The 10,000-nt window shown below is 40.6% G+C and overlaps 1 protein-coding gene across 1 annotated transcript in view; it reads left to right on the plus strand.

Annotated features, from left to right (window-relative positions):
* The window catches only part of LOC310718647 (fibrosin-1-like protein), a gene marked incomplete at its 3' end in the record, with an annotated part of 237,471 nt that overhangs the window by 1,722 nt on the left and 225,749 nt on the right, over window positions 1-10,000 (plus strand). The window lies entirely within an intron of this gene.

Below are 10,000 nucleotides of genomic sequence, written 5' to 3' on the forward strand. Positions count from 1 at the left end.
GAATTCTGAAGTCGTAGTCAGTTTGGAGCTGATGTTCAGCATCACCGACATCATTTCACACCACAGGAATGCTGAAGATCTTCTCGCTTTTACGTGTCAGGTGGTATCAAAGCTTTTATATGATGATGGTATGCACTGAAATATTTACAGTATAGACACACACACACACACACACACACACACACACACACACACACACACACACTCTTCTGAAACTTTTTGGAGCTGTGATTTATAAATCTGTTCAGTTGAATGGAATTATGATGGTCTGTGGAGAGTTTCATATCTTCTTGTGGTGTCTGTGTGGGTTCCCTCGAGGGGAAGAACATGCCTCTACCTCAGGGTGTGAATGAGTGTGTGATTGGGTTTGATGGCGTCACCCGTGTGAACAGGAACCGGAAGAGGTTCAGGTCTGAGTGAAAGTGGTCAGTAAGGACGGATCTGATTGGCTGATGGGGTTAATGACTGTGGTTCAGGGGGTATATATATATATATATAAAAACATATTTGATCTTTTGAAATAAAAAAAGTTTAATTTATTATTTTTATTTACTATTGTTTTACTGCATTTATTATATTTATAAAAAAATATATATATATTTATTTGATGAATTTTTGTTTTTCATGTGCCACATATTTATGTATTTACATGCTCTTACTTTATATTCTTTATATTTCCTTTCTGTCACTGCTGTCATTCATCATCATCATCATCATCATCATTATTAATATTGTATTATTGACTGCATGTTGATTCCATTTATTTCTGTTTATTTTGGACTATTTGAAAGCTGCTATACAAAATGCAGATTGGCTTATTGATTGATTTGCTCATTGATTAATTGATTGATTGGCTGATTGATTTAATTATTGATTGGTAGATTTCTTGACTGATTGATTTGCTGATTGACTGATTGATTGACTGATTGATTGATTGGCTGATTGGCTGATTAATTGATTGATTAAATTGATTGATTGATTGATTGATTGATTGATTGATTGATTGGTTGGTTGATTTATTGATTGACTGATTTATTGGCTGATTGAGTGATTGATTGATTAAATTGATTGGCAAATTTTCTGACTGATTGATTGGTTGGTTGGTTGATTGATTGATTGGTTGGCTGATTTATTTAATTATTGATTGATTGGTTGGCTGATTGATTGATTGATTGATTAGCTGGTTGATTGAATGATTGATTCTGTATCTAGGGTGTGTGGACGTGATTCTAGATGATATAATGTACAGTCACACAGCTTTGGCTGTAGCACTACACACTGAATTGGGTAAAATAGACAGAGATTAGTGTAAATATAGTGCACTACATGGAGGGGTTACAATTATTAAAAGGGTCCAAAACCTCTTAATCTGCTCACTAGTGCACTGGGTAGTGTGTAGAAGCTGGTAAGTGATGATTGGATATGTAGTGCACTATGTGAGGAGACTAAACCCTCTGTATTAAAACACAGGATCAGGGCTGATGGGTCACTGAGACATATTTATAAAATACATAACAAACTTGATTTGGAAGCTCTATAGCTGGAGATCTCCTACTCCTACACAGAGAAAGTAGATCTTCAGGAAGCTGGATTTGTGCACAAGGGTATTAGTGTGCTGGAGCAAGTTTTGGGTCTTCAAGGTTAAGCAAAAGCAAAATTTGATGCAGCATCCAAAGACACAATACAATTGTGTGTCTCTACACAACTGTTACGCTTTTTTTATGAGCTGTTTATACCTTTGCGTTTTAATTTGCACAAAAACACACAATTTGCCTTTGTTTCAAAACCGTAATGCTCAGAAACGCAGGAAACCCCGGGGTGATGTGAGAAGGTGAATATGGATGCTCCTGCTGGAGATGATGTATGTGGAGGTGGAGCTGTGGCTCCAGTGAAAGGAGATGTGTTGAATTGTGGTCATTGTGTTTGTTGTTTTAGTGATGAACTCATTGTGACTGTATGAGATCCAGTGTGAGATGCAGCTCTGATCTACTGCACTTCTCTATTATACTGATGGGTTCTGGAGATGTGGTGTATAATGATGGGATGAGGAGGTGGATTGGTTCAGGAAGAACATCACTGAAGGTTTGGGGGTGAGATACACCACCTGATACTGACACTATGCTGGTGTCTCTGTGAGGTATATGGGTGCATTTAAATTAAACTAAATAAGTGCCTTCAAAACAACACTTCATTCTTTAAACAAATCTGATCATCTTAATTGGATAAATAGTGCACTAGATGAAGCGTTTGAAGTACCAGCATTTTATTTTGTATGATTTTTTTTTATTAATTAAATTTTTTTATTAGCATTTACTCATATTATTTTAATTATTGCAGTTTTTGCATTTGTTCTGTTTTTCTGTGAAGTTATTATTTCATTTCTATTACTGCGATCATCACAATCTCATTTTATTTGTAATTTTGACCAGGTTTTTTTTTACAGTTTATTTTGCACTATTTGAAATGTGTTATACAAACTACAGTCTTATTTATTCATTAATTTATTGATTGATTTAACGGTACACATCTTTGTACTGAACTTGTTCTCTACAGGGCGTTTAGTTCAGTATGCGTGCGGTTATTAATTAATATCTGAGTTCCCTCAGGTACATATTTAGTGTTTATTCTCCGCCTCACACTTTCAGCGCATATTTACAATTATTATCATTATTATTATTATTATTATTATTATTATTATTATTATTATTAAACGTGAAACATACACAACCATGTCGGGTATGAAAAAGAAACTGGAGTGAGCGCAGTGACACTGTAGCACTGTAGTGTCACTGTAGTACTGTAGTGTGACTGTAGCACTGTGGTGTGACTGTAGCACTGTAGTGTCACTGTAGTACTGTATTTTTACTGTAGTACTGTGGTGTGACTGTAGTACTGTAGTGTCACTGTAGTACTGTGGTGTGACTGTAGTACTGTGGTGTGGCTGTAGTACTGTGGTGTGATTGTAGTACTGTGGTGTGACTGTAGTACTGTAGTGTCACTGTAGTACTGTGGTGTGACTGTAGTATTGTGGTGTCACTGTAGCACTGTAGTGTCACTGTAGCAATGTAGTGTCACTGTAGTACTGTGGTGTGACTGTAGTACTGTGGTGTGACTGTAGCACTGTAGTGTCACTGTAGCACTGTAGTAATGTGGTGTGACTGTAGTACTGTAGTAGTACTATAGTGTCACTGTAGCACTGTGGTGTGACTGTAGCACTGTAGTAGTACTGTAGTGTCACTGTAGTACTGTGGTGTGACTGTAGTACTGTGGTCTGACTGTAGTACTGTATTGTCACTGTAGTACTGTGGTGTGACTGTAGTACTGTAGTGTCACTGTAGTACTGTGGTGTGACTAACACTGTAGTGTCACTGTAGCTCTGTAGTGTCACTGTAGCAATGTAGTGTCACTGTAGTACTGTGGTGTGACTGTAGTACTGTGGTGTGACTGTAGCACTGTAGTGTCACTGTAGCACTGTAGTAATGTGGTGTGACTGTAGTACTGTAGTAGTACTATAGTGTCACTGTAGCACTGTGGTGTGACTGTAGTACTGTGGTCTGACTGTAGTACTGTATTGTCACTGTAGTACTGTGGTGTGACTGTAGTACTGTAGTGTCACTGTAGTACTGTGGTGTGACTAACACTGTAGTGTCACTGTAGCTCTGTAGTGTCACTGTAGCAATGTAGTGTCACTGTAGTACTGTGGTGTGACTGTAGTACTGTGGTGTGACTGTAGCACTGTAGTGTCACTGTAGCACTGTAGTAATGTGGTGTGACTGTAGTACTGTAGTAGTACTATAGTGTCACTGTAGCACTGTGGTGTGACTGTAGTACTGTGGTCTGACTGTAGTACTGTATTGTCACTGTAGTACTGTGGTGTGACTGTAGTACTGTAGTGTCACTGTAGTACTGTGGTGTGACTAACACTGTAGTGTCACTGTAGCTCTGTAGTGTCACTGTAGCAATGTAGTGTCACTGTAGTACTGTGGTGTGACTGTAGTACTGTGGTGTGACTGTAGCACTGTAGTGTCACTGTAGCACTGTAGTAATGTGGTGTGACTGTAGTACTGTAGTAGTACTATAGTGTCACTGTAGCACTGTGGTGTGACTGTAGCACTGTAGTAGTACTGTAGTGTCACTGTAGTACTGTGGTGTGACTGTAGTACTGTGGTCTGACTGTAGTACTGTATTGTCACTGTAGTACTGTGGTGTGACTGTAGTACTGTAGTGTCACTGTAGTACTGTGGTGTGACTAACACTGTAGTGTCACTGTAGCTCTGTAGTGTCACTGTAGCAATGTAGTGTCACTGTAGTACTGTGGTGTGACTGTAGTACTGTGGTGTGACTGTAGCACTGTAGTGTCACTGTAGCACTGTAGTAATGTGGTGTGACTGTAGTACTGTAGTAGTACTATAGTGTCACTGTAGCACTGTGGTGTGACTGTAGTACTGTGGTCTGACTGTAGTACTGTATTGTCACTGTAGTACTGTGGTGTGACTGTAGTACTGTAGTGTCACTGTAGTACTGTGGTGTGACTAACACTGTAGTGTCACTGTAGCTCTGTAGTGTCACTGTAGCAATGTAGTGTCACTGTAGTACTGTGGTGTGACTGTAGTACTGTGGTGTGACTGTAGCACTGTAGTGTCACTGTAGCACTGTAGTAATGTGGTGTGACTGTAATACTGTAGTAGTACTATAGTGTCACTGTAGCACTGTGGTGTGACTGTAGTACTGTGGTGTGACTGTAGCAGTGTAGTGTCACTGTAGCACTGTGGTGTGATTGTAGTACTGTAGTGTCACTGTAGCATTGTATTGTCACTGTAGTACTGTATTTTTACTGTAGTACTGTGGTGTGACTGTAGTACTGTGGTGTCACTGTAGTACTGTGGTGTGACTGTAACACTGTAGTGTCACTGTAGTACTGTGGTGTGACTAACACTGTAGTGTCACTGTAGCACTGTGGTGTGACTGTAGTACTGTAGTGTCACTGTAGCACTGTATTGTCACTGTAGTACTGTGGTGTCACTGTAGTACTGTATTTTTACTGTAGTACTGTGGTGTGACTGTAATACTGTATTGTCACTGTAGTACTTTGGTGTGACTGTAGTACTGTGGTGTGACTGTAGTGCTTTAGTGTCACTGTAGTACTGTGGTGTGACTGTAGCACTGTAGTAGTACTGTAGTGTGACTGTAGTACTGTAGTGTGACTGTAGCACTGTAGTTGTACTGTAGTGTGACTGTAGTACTGTAGTGTCACTGTAGCACTGTGGTGTGACTGTAGTACTGTATTGTCACTGTAGTACTGTGGTGTGACTGTAGTACTGTAGTGTCACTGTATTACTGTGGTGTGACTAACACTGTAGTGTCACTGTAGTACTGTAGTGTCACTGTAGCAATGTAGTGTCCCTGTAGTACTGTGGTGTGACTGTAGTACTATAGTAGTATTGTAGTGTGACTGTAGTACTGTGGTGTGACTGTAGCACTGTAGTGTCACTGTAGCACTGTAGTAATGTGGTGTGACTGTAGTACTGTAGTAGTACTATAGTGTCAATGTAGCACTGTGGTGTGACTGTAGCACTGTAGTAGTACTGTAGTGTGACTGTAGTACTGTAGTGCCACTGTAGCACTGTGGTGTGACTGTAGTACTGTATTGCACTGTAGTACTGTGGTGTGACTGTAGCAGTGTAGTGTCACTGTAGCACTGTGGTGTGACTGTAGTACTGTAGTGTCACTGTAGCACTGTATTGTCACTGTAGTACTGTGGTGTGACTGTAGTACTGTAGTAGTACTGTAGTGTCACTGTAGCACTGTGGTGTGACTGTAGCATTGTAGTAGTACTGTAGTGTGACTGCAGTACTGTAGTGTCACTGTAGCACTGTGGTGTGACTGTAGTACTGTATTGTGTCTGTAGCACTGTGGTGTGACTCTAGTACTGTAGTGTGACTGTAGTACTGTAGTGTCACTGTAGTACTGTGGTGTGACTGTTGTGCTGTAGTGTCACTGTAGTACTGTGGTGTGACTGTAGCACTGTAGTAATACTGTAGTGTGACTGTAGTACTGCGGTGTGACTGTAGCACTATAGTAGCCCTGTAGTGTGACTGTAGTACTGTAGTGTCACTGTAGCACTGTGGTGTGACTGTAGTACTGTATTGTCACCGTGGTACTGTGGTGTGACTGTAGTACTGTGGTGTGACTGTAACACTGTAGTGTCACTGTAGCACTATGGTGTGACTGTAGTACTGTAGTGTGACTGTAGTACTGTAGTGTCACTGTAGCACTGTATTGTCACTGTAGTACCGTGGTGTCACTGTAGTACTGTATTTTTACTGTAGTACTGTGGTGTGACTGTAACACTGTAGTGTCACTGTAGGACTGTGGTGTGACTGTAACACTGTAGTGTCACTGTAGTACTGTGGTGTGACTGTAACACTGTAGTGTCACTGTAGCTGTTCGCTTTGTACCCAAAATGCACATTTGTTTTGCATGAAAATGTTAAAGAATCCATAGCACTAGCATTAAATGCTAAACAGCAAGTGGCTAGCAGCTAAAGCTAACACTAACTCTATTGTTTTATATTTAGCTTTAAGAATTTCTCTTATATGGAGAAAAATCCTGACACTTCTGCTTGTCGAGGGAGTGAGTGAATGAATGAAGGATTGAAGGAATTTGTAAAAGTATGTTGAAACAAGCAGAACAGTTACATTTATTCTATTTTATTTTTATTAAATGTTGTAAAATATTATTTGATTTATTATTTAACCAAGCAAGCATTTGATTTAAAATTGTTTAAAATTTAAACTCTTGATGTTTACAAATGTTAATAATAATAAACTGTGTTTATAAAAAACAACAAGCAATTTGGTGGGTTTTTTTTTTTTAATTTCTTCTTATTTCTAAACTGTAGTGAAACGGAACCGACCCACCCATACTGTGGACCGTTACACCCCTAAAACATATATATAGCATTTCTTCTTTAATTTTCTCCAAAAGTAGTGATTTATTATAACTCTAATGTTCCTGTGATCATTTTTATCACAAGATTCTTCACTTAATCACCTCAGTTTCTGTGTAAAGACTCGAATGTGACTCTCAGCACACTGATCTATTAATAGATTATTAATGACTCAAACACTGATTGATTTCTGTTACAATCATCATGAACCTTCTGAAAAGTGACTTAAGCACAGGAATGAATTGCGTTTACTTTATTACTCTCCACCACTGGAGGTGTTACATACCACAGATATTTTGGAAGTTGGGCCACTTTGGAGAAATATATATTATTTTATTGAAGCCACTTTATTTTCATTGGGAAATCGTCCCTTAGCATGAACAGCAGCTTCACACACTCAGCATCAGGACCGTTTCCTCTCTAAACTTCCAGCTGAAATATTTTCTCTTGTGAAACTCAGATTTTTTTGGAGATTTCATTCTTTCTTTTGATCCAGAGTGGTGTCTGGGCAGGTTGGGTCATGATGGATATTACTCCAGACGTCTGTCTGCTCTCTCAGTAACACTTACAGAACTCTGACGTATTCTTCTCTTCGTCTTGTTGTACGGTGAATTCGCTTCCAATGAACCGCAGTCCAGACGGAATCACATGGTGTTGAAGTATGGAATGGGAGCCATTTTGGTTCAGGGTTCCTTTCACTTTCCTGTCTCATTTCCACTACAGCAACCTTTTCAGGAACCCTGGAACCTTTTACAAAACAGATTGTCCAAAACACAATGCAGTATCACAATTAAGTGTCTCTCTTTCAATCTCTCTCTCTCTCACTCTCTCTCTCACTCACTCTCTTTCTCTCTCTCTCACTTACTCTCTTTCTCACTCTCTCTCTCTCTCTCTCTCTCTCTCTCTCTATATATATATATATATACAGTGAGGAAAATTTGTATTTGAACACGCTGCTATTTTGCAAGTTCTCCCACTTAGAAATCATGGAGGGTCTGAAATTGACACTGAGGTGCATGTCCACTGTAAACTTAAACTTTCTTTTCGGCTTCTCCCGTTAGGGGTCGCCACAGCGGATCCTCCGCACGTTTGATTTGGCACATGTTTTACGCTGGATGCCCTTCCTAACGCAACCCTCCCCAATTTATCCGGGCTTGGGACCGGCACTAAGAGTGGCTGGGGATGGTTCCCTGACCGGGAATCGAACCCGGGTCGCAGCGGTGAGAGCGCTGCATCTTAACCACTAGACCACCAGGGGAGGTGCATGTTCACTGTAAGAGACATAATCTAAAAAAAAAAATCCAGAAATCACAATGTATGATTTTGTAACTATTTATTTGTATGATGCAGCTGCAAATAAGTATTTAAACACCTAAGAAAGTCAATGTTAATATTTGGTACAGGAGCCTTTGTTTGCAATTACAGAGGTCAAACGTTTCCTGTAGTTTTTCACCAGGTTTGCACACACTGCAGGAGGGATTTTGGCCCACTCCTCCACACAGATCTTCTCTAGATCAGTCAGGTTTCTGGCCTGTCGCTGAGAAACACGGAGTTTGAGCTCCCTCCAAAGATTCTCTATTGGGTTTAGGTCTGGAGACTGGCTAGGCCACGCCAGAACCTTGATATGCTTCTTACAGAGTCACTCCTTGGTTATCCTGGCTGTGTGCTTCGGGTCATTGTCATGTTGGAAGACCCAGCCTCGTTCCATCTTCAATGCTCTAACTGAGGGAAGGAGGTTGTTCCCCAAAATCTCGCAATACATGGCCCCGGTCATCCTCTCCTTAATACAGTGCAGTCGCCCTGTCCCATGTGCAGAAAAACACCCCCAAAGCATGATGCTACCACCCCCATGCTTCACAGTAGGGATGGTGTTCTTGGGATGGTACTCATCATTCTTCTTTCTCCAAACACGTTTAGTGAAATTATGACCCAAAAGTTCTATTTTGGTCTCATCTGACCACATGACTTTCTCCCATGACTCCTCTGGATCATCCGAATGGTCATTGGCAAACTTAAGACGTGCCTGGACATGTGCTGGTTTAAGCAGGGGAACCTTCCGTGCCATGCATGATTTCAAACCATGACGTCTTAGTGTATTACCAACAGTAACCTTGGAAACGGTGGTCCCAGCTCTTTTCAGGTCATTGACCAGCTCCTCCCATGTAGTTCTGGGCTGATTTCTCACCTTCCTTAGGATCATTGAGACCCCACGAGGTGAGATCTTGCATGGAGCCCCAGTCCGAGGGAGATGGACAGTCATGTTTAGCTTCTTCCATTTTCTAATGATTGCTTCAACAGTGGACCTTTTTTCACCAAGCTGCTTGGCAATTTCCCCGTAGCCCTTTCCAGCCTTGTGGAGGTGTACAATTTTGTCTCTAGTGTCTTTGGACAGCTCTTTGGTCTTGGCCATGTTAGTAGTTGGATTCTTACTGATTGTATGGGGTGGACAGGTGTCTTTATGCAGCTAATGACCTCAAACAGGTGCATCTAATTTAGGATAATAAATGTAGTGGAGGTGGACATTTTAAAGGCAGACTAACAGGTCTTTGAGGGTCAGAATTCTAGCTGATAGACAGGTGTTCAAATACTTATTTGCAGCTGTATCATACAAATAAATAGTTTAAAAATCATACATTGTGATTTCTGGATTTTTTTATTTTAGATTATGTCTCTCACAGTGGATTGGCACCTACGATGACAATTTCAGACCCTCCATGATTTCTAAGTGGGAGAACTTGCAAAATAGCAGCGTGTTTAAATACTTATTTTCCTCACTGTATATCTCTCTCTCTCTCTCTCTCTCTCTCTCTCTCTCTTTCTCTCTCACTCTCTCTCTCACTTTCTCACTCTCACTCACTCACTCTCTCTTTTTCTCTCTTTCTCTCTCTCTCACTCAGACTCTCACTCACACACTCACTCTCTCTCTCTCTCTCTCTCTCTCTCTCTCTCTCTCTCTCTCTCTCTCTCTCTCACTCACACTCTCTCACCCTGTCACAGATAGAGAGAGTGTGAGTGAGTGAGAGATCAATCCCTGTGTGTATCCCAATTTTG

This window comes from Silurus aristotelis, assembly GCF_946808225.1.
Source record: "Silurus aristotelis genome assembly, chromosome: 23".
Lineage (NCBI taxonomy): Eukaryota > Metazoa > Chordata > Actinopteri > Siluriformes > Siluridae > Silurus > Silurus aristotelis.